Source organism: Neomonachus schauinslandi, chromosome 3 (genome assembly GCF_002201575.2).
Source record: "Neomonachus schauinslandi chromosome 3, ASM220157v2, whole genome shotgun sequence".
Taxonomy (NCBI): domain Eukaryota; kingdom Metazoa; phylum Chordata; class Mammalia; order Carnivora; family Phocidae; genus Neomonachus; species Neomonachus schauinslandi.
Genome location: NC_058405.1, coordinates 99,144,072 through 99,162,985, shown reverse-complemented (window position 1 = coordinate 99,162,985; position 18,914 = coordinate 99,144,072). Strand labels below are relative to the sequence as shown.

At 45.4% G+C, this 18,914-nt stretch overlaps 1 protein-coding gene across 1 annotated transcript in view; it reads right to left on the bottom strand.

Moving 5' to 3' along the window:
* MGAT5 (alpha-1,6-mannosylglycoprotein 6-beta-N-acetylglucosaminyltransferase) overlaps window positions 1–18,914 on the bottom strand; it is a 328,495-nt gene that overhangs the window by 269,543 nt on the left and 40,038 nt on the right. Inside the window, exon 2 of the mRNA XM_021695798.1 lies at window positions 13,268–13,316. The gene's annotated coding sequence lies outside the window, so the exon portion shown is untranslated. The remainder of the gene's footprint in view (window positions 1–13,267; window positions 13,317–18,914) is intronic.

Below are 18,914 nucleotides of genomic sequence, written 5' to 3'. Positions count from 1 at the left end.
ATCTGGGGGCCAAATACCAAAATTACTACAGAAATGAAATAAGGGGCGCCTGGGTGGCTCAGTGGGTTAAGCATCTGCTTTCCGCTCAGGTCATGATCCCAGGGTCCTGGGATCGAGCCCCACATCGGGCTCCTTGTTCAGTGGGGAGTCTGCTTCTCCCTCTGTCTGCCACTCCCCCTGCTTGTGCATGCACGCATCCTCTCTCTGTGTGGTAAATAAATAAAATCTTAAAAAAGAAAAAAAGGAAATAAAGTAAGACATGCCACACACACAGCCTTCATTGGGCTGCACAGTAATTTTGTTAAAAATGACAAGTATTTCTTCTAAAGAATGATAATTAATACTGCCTTTACATCACCTGCCTTTTTTTCTTTTTCCTCCCCCCGCCCACCTCTTTTTTTTTTTTTTAGTTTTTCTTTTCTACTGATATTTTCCTGCATTGGCAATTTGGCAATCAGCAAGTGAATCAACATCACTGTCAGGCATTTTCTCTGGGAGAGGAACACGTTCATCAACACTTTCCCATACATAGAGGCATTCCCATTTGGAAAACAAGGGAGTGGGGATGGGGTGGGAAGTATTAGAGCACCTTTCCTACGCCATAGCATTCCGGGATTCCCGTGCACCTGATTACAAAGCCACAGGATGAGGTTCTGCCCATACACTCTGGACTTAATACAAATGACTGTAAAACAAGGAAAACTCTCCCTTGCCTCTACAATGCTCGCCCCACAGGCCAGCCTAGCCTTGTCCTTCCCTCAAACATTTCTGAGTACCTCTGTCAGGCACTGAGCATGTGACGATGAATAGGTACAATTCCTGCTCTCAAACTGTCGTGGGGAGACAGACACATGGATACATCATGAGAACATGAAAGTGCAATCCATATGTGAGTTCCACAAGTAATCTGTTGAGCACCTGCTACATGCAGGGTATTGTTCTGGATGCTGGACACACATCAGCATACAAACGTGTATACAAGAGAGTATGGGATATACATGGGGTACAGAACACGGAAGAAACGCCCCTCATCTTATCCAGGAGGATCAACGAAGGCTTCTTTGAAAAAACCAAGCCCAGGAAGGAACCGTGAAAGATAAGATGAGGAAGGCAGAGCAAGGTGTCCCCGACAGGGAGAAGAGCAGAGGCATGAGTGAGCTGTCAGCCACACTGGAGGGCACCATTCCCTGCAGGCCTGGGACACAAGGGGAGGCAGGGGCTGCCAAGTCCAGTCTTGGGCAGCAAGACAAGGTAACCAGGGATCTTGAATGCCACAGCAGGACCCAGGGCCCCCCTGTAGCTGAAGAATGACTTTGGAGGGTCTCGAGCCCAGGAGTGACAGGATCCAATTCCCATCTCAGATAGAACTTCCAGAACTGGCTTTTATTTGCAAGCACTGCCTCTCCTGCATGAGGCGCTTGAAAATGAAAACAAAAACAAAAACAAAAGCAGACAGCTTTAGCAAGTGGATATAAAGTTCCAAAGAAGAAGGCATATAGGATTCTTCCCTATTTTAATTTGAGAAGATGGCTAGAAACCACTCAGGAGGGAAGAAAGAAGAGAATGTTTTTTATAGACCAAAAAATTAAGTGAGCAAAAAGCAGCTTCCCAGAGACAAACATCCCTGACTTAGCAACTTTGCGAGAACTGTTCGTTTTCATCCCTGCTGGGACTAAGAGAGGCTGCGTGGCAAACGCTTTTCACGTCCTGTGTGGCCCGCTGCCACATAGCACCTCAGTGGGAGCCACACCAACCTCCCGAATTGGCCGCCACAGCTCATGGTGAATGAGCCAGCCACTGACGGATCCAGAAACCAGTGAGAATACATATTCTCACCACAGATGATGCTTGCAGAGGAGGTTATTTTTCACTAAATAATACTTTTATGTTAATTTAGCAGCTCAACGTTCCCAAGGGCCTTCAAACTAAATATTGATTTCCTCCCACTGCATGGAGGGCAATTTCAGACCCTTGTGGCCCAAACTTCAACTATTAAACATCCCATCCATTCTGTCTCTATAGACAAGATACACTCACTACTCAGAAAATGGTAGCGTGAATACATCAAAGCCATAAAATTGCATTGCCATGTTATGGCTCCCAATCTAAATCCAACTATAAGCTTCTCTACAGTGTATCCAACTTATTGACCACACTATAAGCTTATAAGCTACTCTAGCTTCAAATGGACTGGATTACTTCAATACACAAATTCCAACTTAATGTCCATACAATTATCTGCCTTCCACACAAAACTCTAAAGCCCAGCAAGTGACATAATTAAGTTCGTTGTGTTCTTCCCTACCGAAGCCAGCATATTAAATGTTACTACCCTGAAGGCCAATGCTTCTGTGAGTGAAGCCACACATGAGCTAGACTGGAAATTTTTGTTAATCTACTACTCAAAGTTACCAAGATGTTTAAGTGCCACATTTTGGAATATTTCAAATGTCTCCAGTCACCATCAAAATCGAGAGAGATGGGTTAAAATTAGTCTTCTCTTTATGTACCGTATAATGAATTCCATTTATGTAACATCCAAAAACAGCACAACTGATCTGTGCTGTTATAAGTCAGGCCAGTGGTGATGCTGGGAATGGGGGTGAATGGAAATCTCAGCTAGAACGGGGGCACCAGGGGGGTGCCAGTTATTGTTCACATTTTGTTTCTTGATCTGGGGACCCTGACAAAGCCACCTTTGGCTGTGACAAGTCATCAAGCTGCACACTAGCAATGTATACACTGTTCTTTACGTATAAATCAACCAAGTTTTAAAACATCAGGGTGGAGGGCAAGATTTGTCTACTTTGCGAAGACCCTAAGAGGTCAGAATTTCAATCCTGTGTGGCATTCCGAAGAGCACTGATATTGCATGGACAGAAACCAGATCGAGAGAAACAACTACATGCTTTCCTGGGCCCACTTCCATTCCCTTTCATTCATTTTTCTTACAGATCTCAGCCATCCTAACAGGGGCGTACCTACCATAGGGGACACTCAGGGCAGATCACTACCTAATAGTCCCTCTTCCGTATAAGGAAATTATTTCCAGTGATGTGCATGCAATAATCAATCATCGTCATATTCTTGAGTCATTCTTTAGTTTTTAAGCAACTTTTTTTTTTTAAGAGAGCGAACACATGCAGCAGAGGGAAGGAACAGAGGGAGAGGGAGAGAAAGAATCTTAAGCAGACTTTCATGACCCTGAGACCAAGACCTGAGCCAAAATCAAGAGTCAGACGCTTAACCGACTGAGCCACCCAGGTGCCCCAACAACCTTTTTGTTAAATGTCAGTTTTTAAAGTGACTTCTAAAATTCAGCTAAATACTTCTCCTACTACGTAAAACATACACTTGCCAAACAACATTACACTTAGGAGTTCTCAGTCTTTCACGGTTTTAAATTTTAATTACACGTAAAAGTTCCAAATGGTCACAAAGAGGGACAGCCTTGAAGAACCTCCAGTTCCATTTTTTTGTCCCCAACTGCGCTATCGTTTATTGTCAAGCTCTGTGGAAACACAGGAATATGCTGTTCCGCAAGGGCTGGAGGCATGAAGCGCACCCAGAGCGAACACCAACAATCCTGAACTGTTAGGAACGGACTCTCCCAGCCACCTGTGCAGCTCAGTCCATGTGCGTCAGGGTCAATGGGAGATGGGAAATTCTCTAGATTAATTTCCGTGCAGAATACCATGTTTATGAAATGGCAGGTACAAGGGCGTACTAACCTTAAGTGTGTATATATAAATATATCTATTAACATTGCTATATAGCATTACTCACAACAGTATTTAAGAACTTAGACCAACACGAGTTTTTCCCAGGAAGTATTGTATCACTGGCTTTGTTTAGAACGGCCCACACATTGTGACAACAACAACAAAAAGCAGACCAGACCGGCTGAAGTCAGCTTCCTTGCTTTGGGTCTCTAGAGCTGACACACCCCCTGTAGCCACACCTGGAGAGCACCACGCCCACTGCCGCGCTCGGAAACCAGGCAAACAAAAGCCCGAACATCGAAGTTCAAACACAAAAGCACTTGTCTTTCCCACATTAAGACAGCCCTCACAGTTTATAACGAGGGTGGGGAAAGGTTTTCATACCTCAGCACTATTGACTATTTGGGCCCAACACTATGCTGTGGGGCTGTCCTGTGCGTTGTATGGCATTTATCAGCACCCTGGGGCTCTACCCACCACAGAGCCAGTAACACTCCCCCAGCCTTTCCCGGATATGTGCCAATGTCCCTGGCTCACCACCAGCTGAGAATCACTGGGGTGGCAGTTAGAACACCTTTGGGAAAGTACACAAGAATCAGGCACAGTGCTTGCCCCAGGGAAGGGGCACTTTGTTTTTTTTTTTTTGTTTTTTTTACAACCTGTTAACTTTTTTTTTTTTTTTTTTTTTTAAGATTTTGTTTATTCACTTGACAGAGAGAGAGAGCACAAGCAGGGGGAGTGGCAGAGGGAGAGGGAGAAGCAGGCCCCCCACTGAGCTGGGAGCCCAACTTGGGGCTCGATCCCAGGACCCCGGAATCTTGACCTAAGCCAAAGACAAACGCTGAATCCGACTGAGCCACCCAGGCGCCCCTATCCTTTTAACTCTTAACAAGTACATCTATTCCTTACTCAAACACAACTTTAAATACATCAAGAAACTAGAGAGACAAGGCAATGAACAATGTCTAGGCAAGTGTACCACTGAGGAAATGCCAGCAGCCCCCTCAAATTAGTTTTCCTTTATTTTTTACTTATTTTCCAATATTTCCCTAATGAACAGAAAAAAAAAAATGAACATCTTTCCAGAAAGGTCATTCTGGTCAGGAAAGACTTTCTATATACATGGAAGTAAACGGTCATTTTAGAGAAATGGAAGACCGTTTCTGGTCCCTCCTTAGAATCACTTATTTTACACACAATTATAACTTTCTGTGGTTTCTCCAGAACAAAGCAGAATCAAAGCAGCAAAGCTGAGTCTCAGTGGAAATGCAAGCATCCCACCCCCAGGGCCTCGCTGAGAGCCCTGGTCAATACTGCAAAAAGAATGAAGGACCTAAAGCCAGGAAACAGGTTGGAGTCTCTGTCGAACAATTCTGTCTCACCCTGGGGCCCTGACCAAACCACAGCCTCCCCACACACCAGGTTTTATTTATGAGATGGAGGGGTGATGTGCACTTCACAGGGCTTCCAAGAACAAACGCCTATGAAATACATGAAGTTTTTATACAGACGTCAAACATTATAACCTTTATTGCAGGGTTATACGTATCATAATCTTCAACGAGAGGTAACCCTTGGCTTTACCACAGGAGTTTAATCACTGAAAGTAGCCCTGGTGTTGGTTTCACCAGCATCAACAGCAGATTCAAAAGGGTAAGAGTATCCAGATGTAAAAGCCAGTTGAGCACAGAGGTGAAGAGTGATGGGCAGGGCTGCCTGGGCTCCGATCCTACCAGGTGACACCTGGCCATCTTTCTTCAGTTCTACACACCTCAGTCTGTCTACAAACTGGGGATGACAGTAGTACAGTCAACAGTCATTATCTGCCATAGTCATGTTCTATGAAGTCACAGGGAACACTGATTTCAGGAATACTGGACCAGTGTTCCCAGGGGAAACACAGGGTTAGGTTCCTATGAGGCTCTGGTCACAACATTTCTGTCAACGGATCAATTCCTAATCGTGTTTTAGGTGTTTCTGTTTTGAGACACCTTCTTTCACATAGACAGTTGACTCATTAAACCTTGACCTCACAGCCAGTGGTAGTCTAACTCATGCTTGAAGACGCTTACCTAACACACGCATACTCTCCATCAGGCACATCACTGCCTTCCCCCCACTTCGGAATGCCAAACAGCACTCTAACACTATGCTCAGGGGCCATTTTAAACCAGAAAATCAACCGAGGAAAGTTCAAAGAGGCCCCCAAAAAGGGGCGCTAATTAGACCACAAAGAGAACACTCATCTACAGCATGAGAAACAAGAAGGCAGGGCACTGCCTTGTTCAATCTCGGCTGAGAACGTGCATTAGGCCACTCATGTTTCCCTGCACTCTGTGAATGGCCACAAAAGCACCACAACTATTGGTTTTGTTACAAACACATTTTATAAACACATTTTAACAAGTAGCCAAATATTCAAATACAGAATCCTCACATAATGAGGACTGACTGTACCTGCCTCAGAGCTGCTTTGATAAGTCAATGAATTCAGACAGATCAAGCACTTAGAACTCTGCCACCTTGGCACACGGTGAGCATTCAATAGATGTTAGCTTTTACTGAGGAGTCAAATAGGTCCGGAAAATAGCACGTGGTGCAAAAAGCATTTAACAAAATGATGAAAAGGAACACAGGTGGTAGTAGAGAAACACAGAGGAGAGAATATGGCATGGAGGAAAGAAACCAAAACTCAACATTTCTTTCCTAACGCGATCTCTTGCTTTATTCATTGTCCTTCTACTGATTCTCCTTCCTTTCCACTGAGAGGTTCCACTCCCTGAGCCAACTATCTACCTTCCTGCTCTCAAATGCATTCTCTGCATGCCCTGCCCTTCCTGCCACATATCATAGGAAACCACATCTCCCAAACCCGCTGGCCATCTGGTTTCCACATAGGGTCGGCCTCTGGGAGGTGCCAGCAGAAGCTGGGAGGGCGGGCACAGGGAGGAAGCCAGAGTCTCTGCTCAGCAGCATCTCCTGCACAGATGCATCTCTGCCCAGGGGTCCCCATAACCTTTGTGACACCACCACCAACTCCCACCCTGCTGCAGCCCTGAGGGGGGTGGACATCTTCCTGTGGCTGCAGATCTCTGGATGGACACATATTCTTCTTGGTAGCTCCCCTCCTCCACCTCCTACATGCTCACTTTTCCATAGCAGGTTCTCTGCAAAAGGCCTAGTTCAGCTTTCCTGGTCACTCTAGCACACATAGGCTCCAGAAGGATGCTCTGCCCTGCAACTCTGCCAAGACCCTCCCTGGTGCACACTCACCCATCCCTCCCACCATCTCACCTCTCTTATTCTAACTCACTGGCTTCCCTGGATTGGAAGCAAATAAAGGTGTCTGGGGGGTTTGGTGTGTTTTTTAATTCACCGCTGCTGGGAACAACAACAACAAACCGTGCACTTATGAAAATATTAGAGCTACTCCTGCTTTTTATCAATTTACATTACCTCGGCCACCTTTCACCATGGGCCACTGGCCGCCCCCTGCACCCATGGTTTCCTTCTGCTTAAGTGCTATTTACTTTTTAAAGACTAAGCATTACTCTCAACTCATAAATACCTGGATTAAAAAAAAATCCAAATGCGGCCTATGGTACATAGCCAATATTCCTCTGTAGTCAGCACTGGCCGTTCCCAGCTGCTGACAGCAGCCTGTGTAATCACTACCCGTGAATTGAGGGAACTTCCATTCTCTTTTCTTCCCATTGTTTCTCACCCCAGTGCATAAAACTGTAACGCCTGGCCATCATCACAAGCAGGCATAAAAGAGGAATAAAAGAGTTCATGTGGATAAAAGAATGTAATAGCGAAACGATTCGGGTAAGTGAATCAGGAGTCAGGGAGGCTATGGACAATGCTCGTGCCTCAATGAACCCACATCCTCTTCCCCCTGGGACACACAGCTAGACTACATCTTCTGCATAGGTGCGGCCAAGTGACAGAGTTTGAGACAACAGAACACAAATGGCAAGGGACTATCCACTGCCAGGCCTGGCTCCTCCCAGGCGGGCTCCTGTACCTGGTCCCCCCATTCCAAAGGCTACCCCGGACACCACTGCAGGATAAACCGTGGAGGGCCTGGCTTCAAAGTCAGGACCTAGCTGGCCTCGGTCAGTAAAGGACTTCATAAAAGGGATCATTACCCTATACCACCCCCAAAAAGACTTCATAAAAGGGATCATTACCCTACACCACCCCCACCAGGCTCAAACTATCACCTAGAGAAAACTTACACTGGGTGCCACCTGACTGCACACACAGACCCACACACACATGCAGAGAGATCCGCTTGTACAGAAGGTCACAAATGCAGGACACACACCTTTCGAATGAGCTGGTTGGACATCTATTTAAGGTGGCCTAGGGGGAATAGGAAATAATCCCCAGCATGTCCCTTCTAGAAAGATCTCTGAAAGGAAACCCATTTGGATGGGACACTCAGGAACAAGCACCTGTTCCTGGTCCCTCATTTCCTGTCAGGGAGAACAGTGCTGTGCAAACCAACTTTTACTTTATAAAGCAGAAAAAAACAAGATAAAGATAGGTCAGGGTGGGACTCACAGCATAAAAGGCACAGAGCTGGGCGCCTGGGTGACTCAGTTGGTGGGGCGTCAGACTCTTGATTTCAGCTCCGGTCATGATCTTGGGGTGGTGGAATCGAGCCCCACATCAGGCTCTGTGCTCAGTGGGGAGTCTGCTCTCCCTCTGCCCCTCCCCCCACACTCTTTCAAATAAATAAACAAATCTTTAAAAAAAAAAAAAAAAAAGGCACCGAGCAAAGACCCACATCTCCTAAGTAAGTGCTACTCCAAGCAGAGGGGGAGGGCAGTCCACAAAGTGTTTCATCTATGGGGATAAGTACCCAACTTGAGGGTAAGTGTTTTGGAAACTTTTATGGTAACATGACAGGGTAATTTTCTGTCTTTGAATCCACTAATAAAATTGAAGGTTTGTATTCTGGACCTCCTTGGTTGCTTTTTGTTTTTTGTTTTTTTTTCACTTCCTAGTCATTTATTTGTATTGTGCCAATCCATGATGGTTTAGAAGTTTAAAAAATTGTTCTGTTCCTCCATTCACCCAGAATCCCCAAACTCTTCAGCCAAATTCCCAAGGTTCCTCCACCACCTTCCCCACTCCTTCCTGCCTCACCTGGGTTCTCCTCCATCCTCCTGACCCAGCAACTCCCTCCCCCCACCATTTCAAGGTGGTATCTCATTAGCTACATGGTGGCAAACTCCCCATCAGCCTTTCTGATGCATGAGCTGCCTCCATGGACTTCTGTAACCATCATGAGGCTCACATCAAAATGAAGAGTTAAGTGGTCAGTCATCCATCAACACAGCTAAAACAACACAGGACTCCGGTCCCAGAAAATGGCCACGGTAAGAGAATAAATGACTAGAAACCTGTCAGTGGGCCTTACCCATGTTAATTAACCCGAGGGAGGGTCTCAGCCTGCCCGAAGTGTCCATCCATCACTCTAAGGCTGAGAGGCAAAATAAAATGGCCTTCGCCTCCCACCTCTAGGGAGGTCGACATGCACAGAGAAACCGCATACCGGCTTGGGGAGAAATGAGGAGCTCTTATCAGAGTGAGTCCTCTGCGTGCAGCACCAAGTCTGATGAAGTGAGCAGCCTTCGTCATAGGAAGGGCACAGGATGTGGAGACAGCATTAGCTGTGCTGAGCAGGACTAACGGAATTGCCCATTACAGGGGAGTCCTGAACTAGCTGCAAGAGGGATTTAAACACATACGCATCTTGGGGCACCTGGGTGGCTCAGTTGTTTAAGTGTCTGCCTTCAGCTCAGGTCATGATCTCGGGGTCCTGGGATGGAGCCCCGCATGGGGCTCGCCGCTCAGCAGGGGTGTCTGCTTCTCCCTCTGCCCCTCCTCCTGCTCATGTGCTCTCTCTCTCTCAGATAAATAAAATCCTTAAAATAAATAAATAAATAAGCAAGCAAGCAAGCAAGCAAGCACATAAGCATCTCCTTGAAACTGAATGGAGAGAAAAACAGATTGATGGCAAGGAGGGCCAGGACAGAACAACAGAATGAAAAGGAAACCACAGGTAAGGGGAGATCCAGGGAGCACCAACCGTCCTCAGAGTGTGGGTACGGTGGGGCTCTATGTAGGTCTAGGTTCCAGGCAGGCCCCATTTTAAAAAATTTCCAGGGACAGAGGTACGGTAACTTCAACGTAAGACAACATAAGCATCTTTCAGTTAATAAAGACAGGAGTCAGCAGCAGCATCAGAAAGGGACCCGTGAGATATGGGGACGGGGGGGGGGAGTGTAAATGAGCGAGCATTTTAGTTAAGTCTCTGCACTTCTCTGGATACTTGAAATATTTCACCATTCCATTTTTTTCCAAGTAAAATCAGAGAAAAGATACATGCTGTTGTATGGAAACCTCTTGCCATGAACCGGGAATTCTGATTAGATTCAGTCAAAGCCAGGCATGTCTTGTGAAGACAAGGGCTCTGCTCCTCCAAGTGTAGTCTGGTGACGAGACACGTGGCTGGCCACAGCCCTGACCTCTGTCCCCGCAGCCCCCCTCCCCCTTCCCTCCGGCCAGGAGGGAAGCAGGGTTTCGTCCGCCATGCCCATTCATCGGTACTGGGCAGTGGCTATCCCACATGCAGTCCTCCAGACTCTGGGGCACCTGCTAGGTTCAGAGAAAGAGGAATGAGATGCCCACGTGCACCACAGGCAAAGGGCTGGGCAGGTGACACACATTCCTCCGTTAACCATCTTCCCAAAGCCTGCAGCCCCATCAAGCTGGCTCAAGAGCCTGTTCCCGCCCCACTCCAGGCGAGCTAGCAAACTACACATGGGACTCAGCTGCGCAGCACACAGCCAAGGTCAGGCACTGACATTTCCTAAGACATGACGAACATCCGGTGGACCACAGAAAGAAATCTGAGCCCAGGCAGTGAAGGTGTTTCATTTTAATCACATCTCACGCCTGCCATCGAAGCCCCTGCCTCTTCCAAGATGACTCATCTTTGATGCCAACAGGAAAACATCATTAACTTTAAATCCCATAATTTGGAATTGATGATTAACATATTTCAATGTCTGTACTACTGGGTTAAAAAAAAAAAAAAAAAGAAGAAAAGAAACGTTTTCTACCTAAAATCTTTCCTTCTTTACACTCATTTACTCAGCTCACCGTGGGGCCACAAGCCAGGTTCTGCGCTAGCTACTGGTGGTATGAAGACCAAGAAGGCCAGTCCTAACCCTCAAGGAATTTACACTCTGAATAGACCCACAAGAAGTAAAAGCCATCCTGATTCCACTCTGGGCTTTCTCTGGCAATATGTGTTCACGAGATTTACTGGTGTGGCTCTGGTTTTATTTTTACCACCAACACTGCATCTTTCTCTTCTGGTCATGTCTCAAGAAATCAAAGTTAGAAACTGGTTCTTTGAAAAATGAGGGTGTAAAAACAAAAACAAAAACAAAAAAAAACACCAAAAACCAAAAAACCAGGAATGGGATCTACCAACCCCTTTAAGAAACCTTTTCTGACATCAGTATTCCTCTCTGATCACAGGCTCTGTGGTAATCAGAGTTCAAGAGTCATTTGTCTTTAGGAGACGATTATCCTGACCTAAATGGACTCCTATGGTCACACAGAACCTAGGCACAAAGGCAGGACCAGTTCCTCCTACTTAAGTCAGAAAGGAGATGCTGCGGGGAGAATGGTGACCTGCTTCCCCTCCCCCTCCAGGAAGACCCAACTATTTCTGCACTCCTGGGGGTTGCCCCAGTGTATGAAGGCCACGGGCTGCAGGTTCTGAAGGCTAGTTAAGGGATTATCAGGAAAGCAAACTCGTCTGTGATATGGCTTTCAAGTTATAAATGTCAATGACAGCCAAGTCTGCCGTGTTGGGAACTCCTCCAACAACAGGTTGACAATAGCCCAATTCGATGGCTCTGGAGGAGGCTGACAGACAGCTGCTCCTTCGGTAGTTATTCCCAAAGGAGCCAAGAGGCCCCTGCAAAGGCAGCTAGATATGGCAAGCTCAAGAGGGAAGGTGACAACATATTTGGTGGCAGATAGACATAGCCCAGGAGTGCCACACTATGCCAACGCGTCTGCCTGCTCCAGGAAAGCTGTCAACCCCACACAGTGCAGAACTGAGAGCAGGAGGCAGGAGCAGACACGGACATTTAAAAAAAAAAAAAAAAATCACAGCCCAAGGAAAGGCAGAAAGAAAGATGCTGATCCTTCCCACAGTGTAAGCCACGGCAGCTGGGTATCAGGGACCGCAGACCCAGGTCCAGGTCTCCGCGACGTCAGCCTGCTACCCCCAGCTGCTGCGCTTGGCAAATCTCAGTGGGCAGTGCATGAACTTGCCCTATCTGTCAACAGTGAACTAACTGCCAAAACAGACTCCTGAAGATACACTGTTCGGTTGTGCAGTCCCTGAGATGAAGTCTCATTCCAATTAAGTGATATACGGTGGGGGGGGGGGGGGGCTGGATTAAATACGCCTGTTCCATCTTAGACAAAATCCCACATCCTCAGAAATTCAAAATCCCTTTGCGGTTCTGAAGGAGACACTTGTTTCTCTGGTTTCTCCCAGCAGGACAAACTCTCAAGGTGACAGCTAGAGAGAAGCCACCGATAAAAGTCACATGGTCACATGATTTTCTAGCTCTAACATTAAGGCTTTTATTTATATCAGACATTTGTCTGCTTGTGACTTGCTGGGGTAGGATATCCCCCCCCGTATTTTTTTCCTGTGATGTTATTACAAAGTTTGTTCAAAGACCCACATACATAAAAGAAACAGGAATTAGGAATGTTTAAAGTTTTATTCTGTTAGCCCCATAACCTTGACACCCAAATCCTAGCAGGCTGTGAAATCTGGATACTCTGCTCCCAGTTAACAACTCATTTACCAAGGTAACTCTCAAGGGTAGCCTGGGCAGTGATTTTAAGTGCTACAGACTATTCAGATGGTTCAAATAAGGAAGCACTTAGCAAATTTCTTCCTCCATAAAATACGTTCATAACTGAGGACTTAGGAAAGTGTACTTCTTGAGTTCCTTGATACACAGTTCCGAGATTGTGCGGTCTTTAGCAATCACACTCTTCAATTCATCGGTTTTACTTATAAGCACATCATGATCCTCTGTGTCGGATTTGGGTTGGGCTGCTCTGAAGGAACCAGCCATTCTATGGAAGGGTATCACGCTAAATAAAGTCGTGTTTGATCATGATGGAATAAAGCAATAAATGGCCTTCTGCTCCAGTCACTTTACTAATTCTAGGCAGATAAAATATCCTTGCCCAATTATCCCAAGAGATTAAACTCCACCAGGCCTTCACCAGATAGCCAGAGATGTCCCCTGAGGATTAGGGTGGCACTGGGAGAGCCACCCCTCAGCCCTTTGGGACTAGGGGTCTGTATTTTGACACTTCCAAATGTTAACATCTGACTCAGCTACTGGATCTTCTCCCTCCCAAGAGCAAATATTTTGGGTCTGTGCTAAGCCACATGGATATCTGCTTACTTCAGTACTTACATGGCCTAATGGATCCTCTCCAATGTCCACTTTAGAACAGTAATCACTCCTGAAATCACAAGGACAAAGACGTTTTTAAGTTTCTCCTCTTTAACAACTTGATCTATTGCAAACAGGCTGACAGAGATCTTCTATGGACTTTGCTTCTCCCATTTTGCAACCCAACTGCCTTTCAACGTAGTCTCCCAAAAAGAAATAACCTAAGAACAGCTAGCTGGGAGGCCCTATCACTTCAACACTCAAAGGCATTTACCTTAAAAAAAAAAAAAATTGTATTATCTCATGTGTTAAGATCCAAATCCATCCATTATTAGTTTAGCAGGAGTAAGGCTACATTTAGCGAAGATGAAGCTTCTGCACAAAACTGCTCTTTGTTCCAAGTCTCAGGAGGCATTAAACCCAAGCTTTTAGCAATTCTAATGCTTTCCAGACCAGACTGCATTAATATACACATACAGTTCCAAGTATATGTACACACACAATTTTAAAAACAGATAGCTCTATCACAAAAAACTATGGAGTTTGCAACAGGAGATAAACCCAATTGAATTACAAGCCTGTTCATTCAAATGTAACAGATTACTTGTGGCAACTTCACCTTGAGGAATAAAAGTAAATAAAAAGAGTGAAAAGTATTTTAGAAACAGATCTACTATGTGCTGATAAAGCTAGTATTTTCCTTCTGTAATACTCCTTTATAAAAGAAAAGAGGGGAACATGTCCTTAATAGATATCTTCAGCATGTTTCTGATACTCTTGGAATTTATCAGCAGAGAATTATAAACAGAGAGTTCAGGAGGGAGGGAGGGAAGGAGAGAAGGGGAAAGGAGGGAGGAAAAAACAAACATGTTGCACAGACCCATCTCCAAGCTGACTGCCCAAAAGTTTTTTTTTTTTTTTTTTTTAAAGATTTTATTTATTTATTTGAGAGAGAGAATGAGAGAGAGCACACGAGAGGGGGGAGGGTCAGAGGGAGAAGCAGACTCCCTGCCGAGCAGAGAGCCCGATGTGGGACTCGATCCAGGGACTCCAGGATCATGACCTGAGCCGAAGGCAGTCGCTTAACCAACTGAGCCACCCAGGCGCCCCTGCCCAAAAGTGTTCTTAAGGCTAACCAACTGCTCTGACCACTGAAGGACCTGACAGTAGAGCATGCACCATGTTCTGCTAGAAAATGTTGGAGTTTTGTTATTTTTTTTTAATCAAAACAAGCCAGTTCCCTCTTTGTACGGTCTACAGCACACAACCACCCTTCACAGCATGAACATCTGTGTTGGTGTCAACAATCTGAGCGGTACCAGAGAGCCATGCCCTGGGGCAACTGGGGAGAGCGGGCTCCACCTGCAGTCCTTCCCAACCCACCAACCACATCCAGCAGTCCTGCCTCACAGATGTTTACTCAAGAAGGCCGGAAGGTTAGAAAGAAGAGTCAATGCCAATGACCACACGGCCCCCTCTTTATACCAGCCTCCCTTTGGACACAGCTCTGAGGTGAAGGAATGGTTTCTGGAAACGCAGTACTGTGACACAGAAAAAGCTGCTAACTCCAGCAAGTCCCATCAAGATATATTTTAAGAAAACGGGGCACCGGGGTGGCTCACTCGGTTGAGTGTCTGCCTTCTGCTCAGGTCATGATCCTGGGGTCCGGGGATCGAGTCCCGCATCGGAGCTCCCTGCTCAGCGGGAAGCCTGCTTCTCCCTCTCTCTCTGACCCTCCCCCCACTCGTGCTCTCTCTGTCTCTCTCCCACTCTCTCATAAATACAGAAAATCTGAAAAAAAAAAAAACACAATCCTAAGCATTTTGGTTGGTATCAAACCCCTTCATTCACGCGTATTGGTGTGCGCTAACAAAAAGAATACCCACGTGCCTCAGACCTAAATGACACAGGCTGACTTTCAGTGCTTTTACCCTTTACTGTATGTTTTCATCAACATCTCAACTGGTGCGTTACGGGACAATTCTCCAAGTGAGTGCTGGGGATCGAGTGAGCGCTGGGATCAAGCAGTTAGACTGTAAGATTCAAAAAACGTTCCGGATGTGTCCTCCTCCCCACCCCCACACCCAAAAAAGTTCAACTTTACCTCCCCCAACATTTTCAAATCTCAATGTTTTCTTCAATGATACTCCTATTAAGTAAGATCTCAATCTTGATTTCCCCTGAAGCATCAGACAACTACTCCCTGAGTCATATGAGAACTACTGCATTACCCTTGGCTCTATCATTAGCAAAATTCATGGTCACCATGAAACCAAAAGGCCGTTCGTGTCTATCCTCAGGAAAGCTGTAATGTTCAACTCATCCTAAATATCATTTCCTGCGGAGCCAAATACATACCATTAATGAAAATTTATAACCACTTCTAGCCAGGTCTCTAGATCAAGAAAACACTGAAGGAAATCCTTTCTTCTTCCTCATTTTCAAAACAGCACCACTCCACAGCTTTCTCCAAGATTTCACCCAAACGTTTATTTTCTGGAGATTAACAGGCTCCCTCACGCTCTTCTTGAGCTTATGCTTCTCTTTCCTCTCTTAATTACACCTAAACTATGAATGCATTTGTAAAGCATCACAGCAATTCAATTCAATCTACAAAGAATAAGGCAGCGATCATAGGGGACAGTCGGTGAAAAAGTAGGTAGGAAAAACTGGAATCCCATTTTCAACCAACATTTTAGCCCTTTCTTTTGTTATTTTGGAGAAAAGATATTACAAATGGCCCACAAGCAAAATACCCTACTTGACCAGCTCTGCACCCTACGGTGGCATTCTATGAGGAATCTGCATTGGAGTTTCTTGCCTCACATGTTCAAGGACCACCTCTGCAGTACGTCCTCTGGATCCAATGATAGAGGACAACGGTGGCCAATTTCAGACCCAGGGGTCTCATACCTCATTCCTTATGCCCTTCTGCACCAGAAGCTGTCAGACTGATCCCCTTCTCAAATTTACACTCAAGTTTTTCACCCTCTTATTCCCTATGGACCATGTCTTTCCAAACAGAGAATCTCGGAATCTTGATGCCAAAAAAAACATGGACATAGCTCGAAGCAGTCTTTCCCTCTCTCATTTTCCAGAACCTAGTAAAGCAAAGTGGCTCATGGACAACACCAAAGCTGTCCGGTAGACTTACTCCTGTGAGAAAATAGTGGGAAGGGAGTGTAGAGCTCTGCTCAAAGTATCTTCATGCTTACAAAAATAATTTCAGATGATTAGGACCATCTACTGGTGCATGCGAGAAACAAATCATGAACATGTTTATAAGCTTTAAGTCATTCGATCTTCCTTACCAAATAACAGTCACATAGGGGGGAAAAAAAAACAACAACCCATAATTGCAATACTGGCCTCAGAAGGTTTTCATCTTATGTGGGGCAGAGCAGCTCAATTCATCACATAGTGAAATTTTGCCCCGTTACAAAGATCTAGAATGATCCTTGACCTCAGAACTTATACAACCTTAAATACATTTGGTTGCAACATACTTCAAAACTTTCTAGCATCTTTCCATTTCAGCAAGGCCTCTCATCACACTGCCACTGAAAGTTCCCCAAAGTAGAGTCAAATCTCAATCTGCCCCACATTGCTCACGCTGCCTGGACTCAAATAGAGAAGTCCAACGCTCACAAGCTGTCCCAGCCCCCATCTTCTTGCTCCTCAGTGCCTCCTTCCGAGAACGGCGGTGGGACTCCTACGAGCTAACACCACACAGCCAGAAGCACAGCCACCACCTCGGAGAGGCAGTGAGCCCTCCATAAACACCGGTGATTCTCACTGCTGTGGTTGCTACTGCTAGAATAGGATAGTAAGTTAACAGGATAATAAAAGGCCATTCTAGAGCCAGTCAGAAACCTAGAACCACAGCCACTGGTAACACGTGATGCATATTTTCATCTTGCGAACAGCTACTTTGCCAGGCAGGTGTGACAATGACAACGATTCAGTGGCTTGGGACTTGGAATACCCTTAGCTAAAGCGACTGTTCTCCTACAGATGGTCCCCACGTAAAGTGTGTTTGACAAGAAAAAAAAAATTCCAACCTTGCAACTTGAGAATTTATCACTAAATTGAATTCTCAAGACATTGGTATCCATCCAAGTTTATCCAAGATTTTGCCAAGACAGGAGGACAATGGGCCAGGAGAGACAGGAGACCACTCATCTATGTTTGCACCTGTTGTTCATGTTCACTCACAACGTCACAAAGAGCAGATGCCCTTGACGAAGCTTGCACACCACCCCAAAGACTAATTTGTATTTTCATCAAGATTATTTTAACAGACACTGGGGAATTAATCTTAAGAGTTCAGTTTCTTGAACCTTCCCCCAAGATACACCTGTCCCTTAGCCTAATGGTTCTCAACATGCAATCTCAAACCAGCAGTATCAACATCATCTGTGAAGCTGGGAATGCACAATCTCAGACCTCACCACACCCCCTCCTGAATCACAAACTCTAGGCTGCGGCCCAGGAGATTCGGATGCTAGCTCAAGTTTGAGAACCACTGCCAATAGGCTATTAACACGTGGACTGGGGCATCACTAAGGACAGCTCTTTTCCTTAAACTATCTGGCATTTCTCAGATCCATAAAACCTGCTATAGGATGATGTCAGCTGTTCCTTTTATTTTTAATTCCTCATGACGAGGCTGATGATGATTCACGCAGCACCTTAATGGATTTCTTAAATAGTAAGAATCCTTCTTTCCCACCCCTAATGGAAGGTGACTGCTGCCTGTTATTTCTGATGTAATTACAGGAACAATTCAGGAACAAAAGCTTGTCCTTTATCAACCTCAGCAAAAGCTGTAATAGAGAGTTATAATTACAACACTCCATTCTTTCCCACAATGTGTTCACAACAACGTACCCTTTGAAACTGATCATACCACATGTCATAACAAGGAAACACAGAACCCAGGATCAAATTTCGCTTATTGTCAATAGAGATCAAAACTGCAAGTGTCTGGGCACACCTTTTCCAATGGACAGGAAACAAGTATGCATTAGCCATCTGGCTGTATCTCATTTATCTAAGTGAAATACGGGGAAGGGGGAGGGGTGGAGGTTGATTTAATGCATTCTATGGTCCTAAGGTAACTTCACAATACTCAACGGTCTTTTCACCAGACACTACCCATCATCTAACTAATTATCAAAGCAGGAAGCACTAAGGAGCATTTCCTAAATAATAAATAACCCTTTTCCATACCTTTAATTTGTTGATGTGTATATTAATTTGGAGAAGTTAATTTCATACTTGCTGTGAGGTCTCCTGATGAATTGTGAATACCGGCAAATTATTAATTTCCCTTTCCTTTTTGATTAATTTCACACTTAGGCTAGATAAGAAAGGTGAGATTAATGATGTCTGGAAGACAATGTTCAGTTCTTGTAAGATACTCAGTCAACCTTATGTTCAAGTAAACAGAGGACGCAGATAAGGAAATGATAATGGGATTGTCTCCAGGATGCGTCCAAGGTGTCATGCAAATAAATGCCCAGAAACGCAAAGTGTTTAAGCTGTAAGCTCCAGTGAATACCCCTCCAGAAGCGGGGCGGGGGGGGGGGGGGGGGGGGGGGGGGGGGGGGGGAAAAAAACCGGGTGGTGAGACCCGCCTTTGGCCCCCATAAATTTTTCCCTTTCC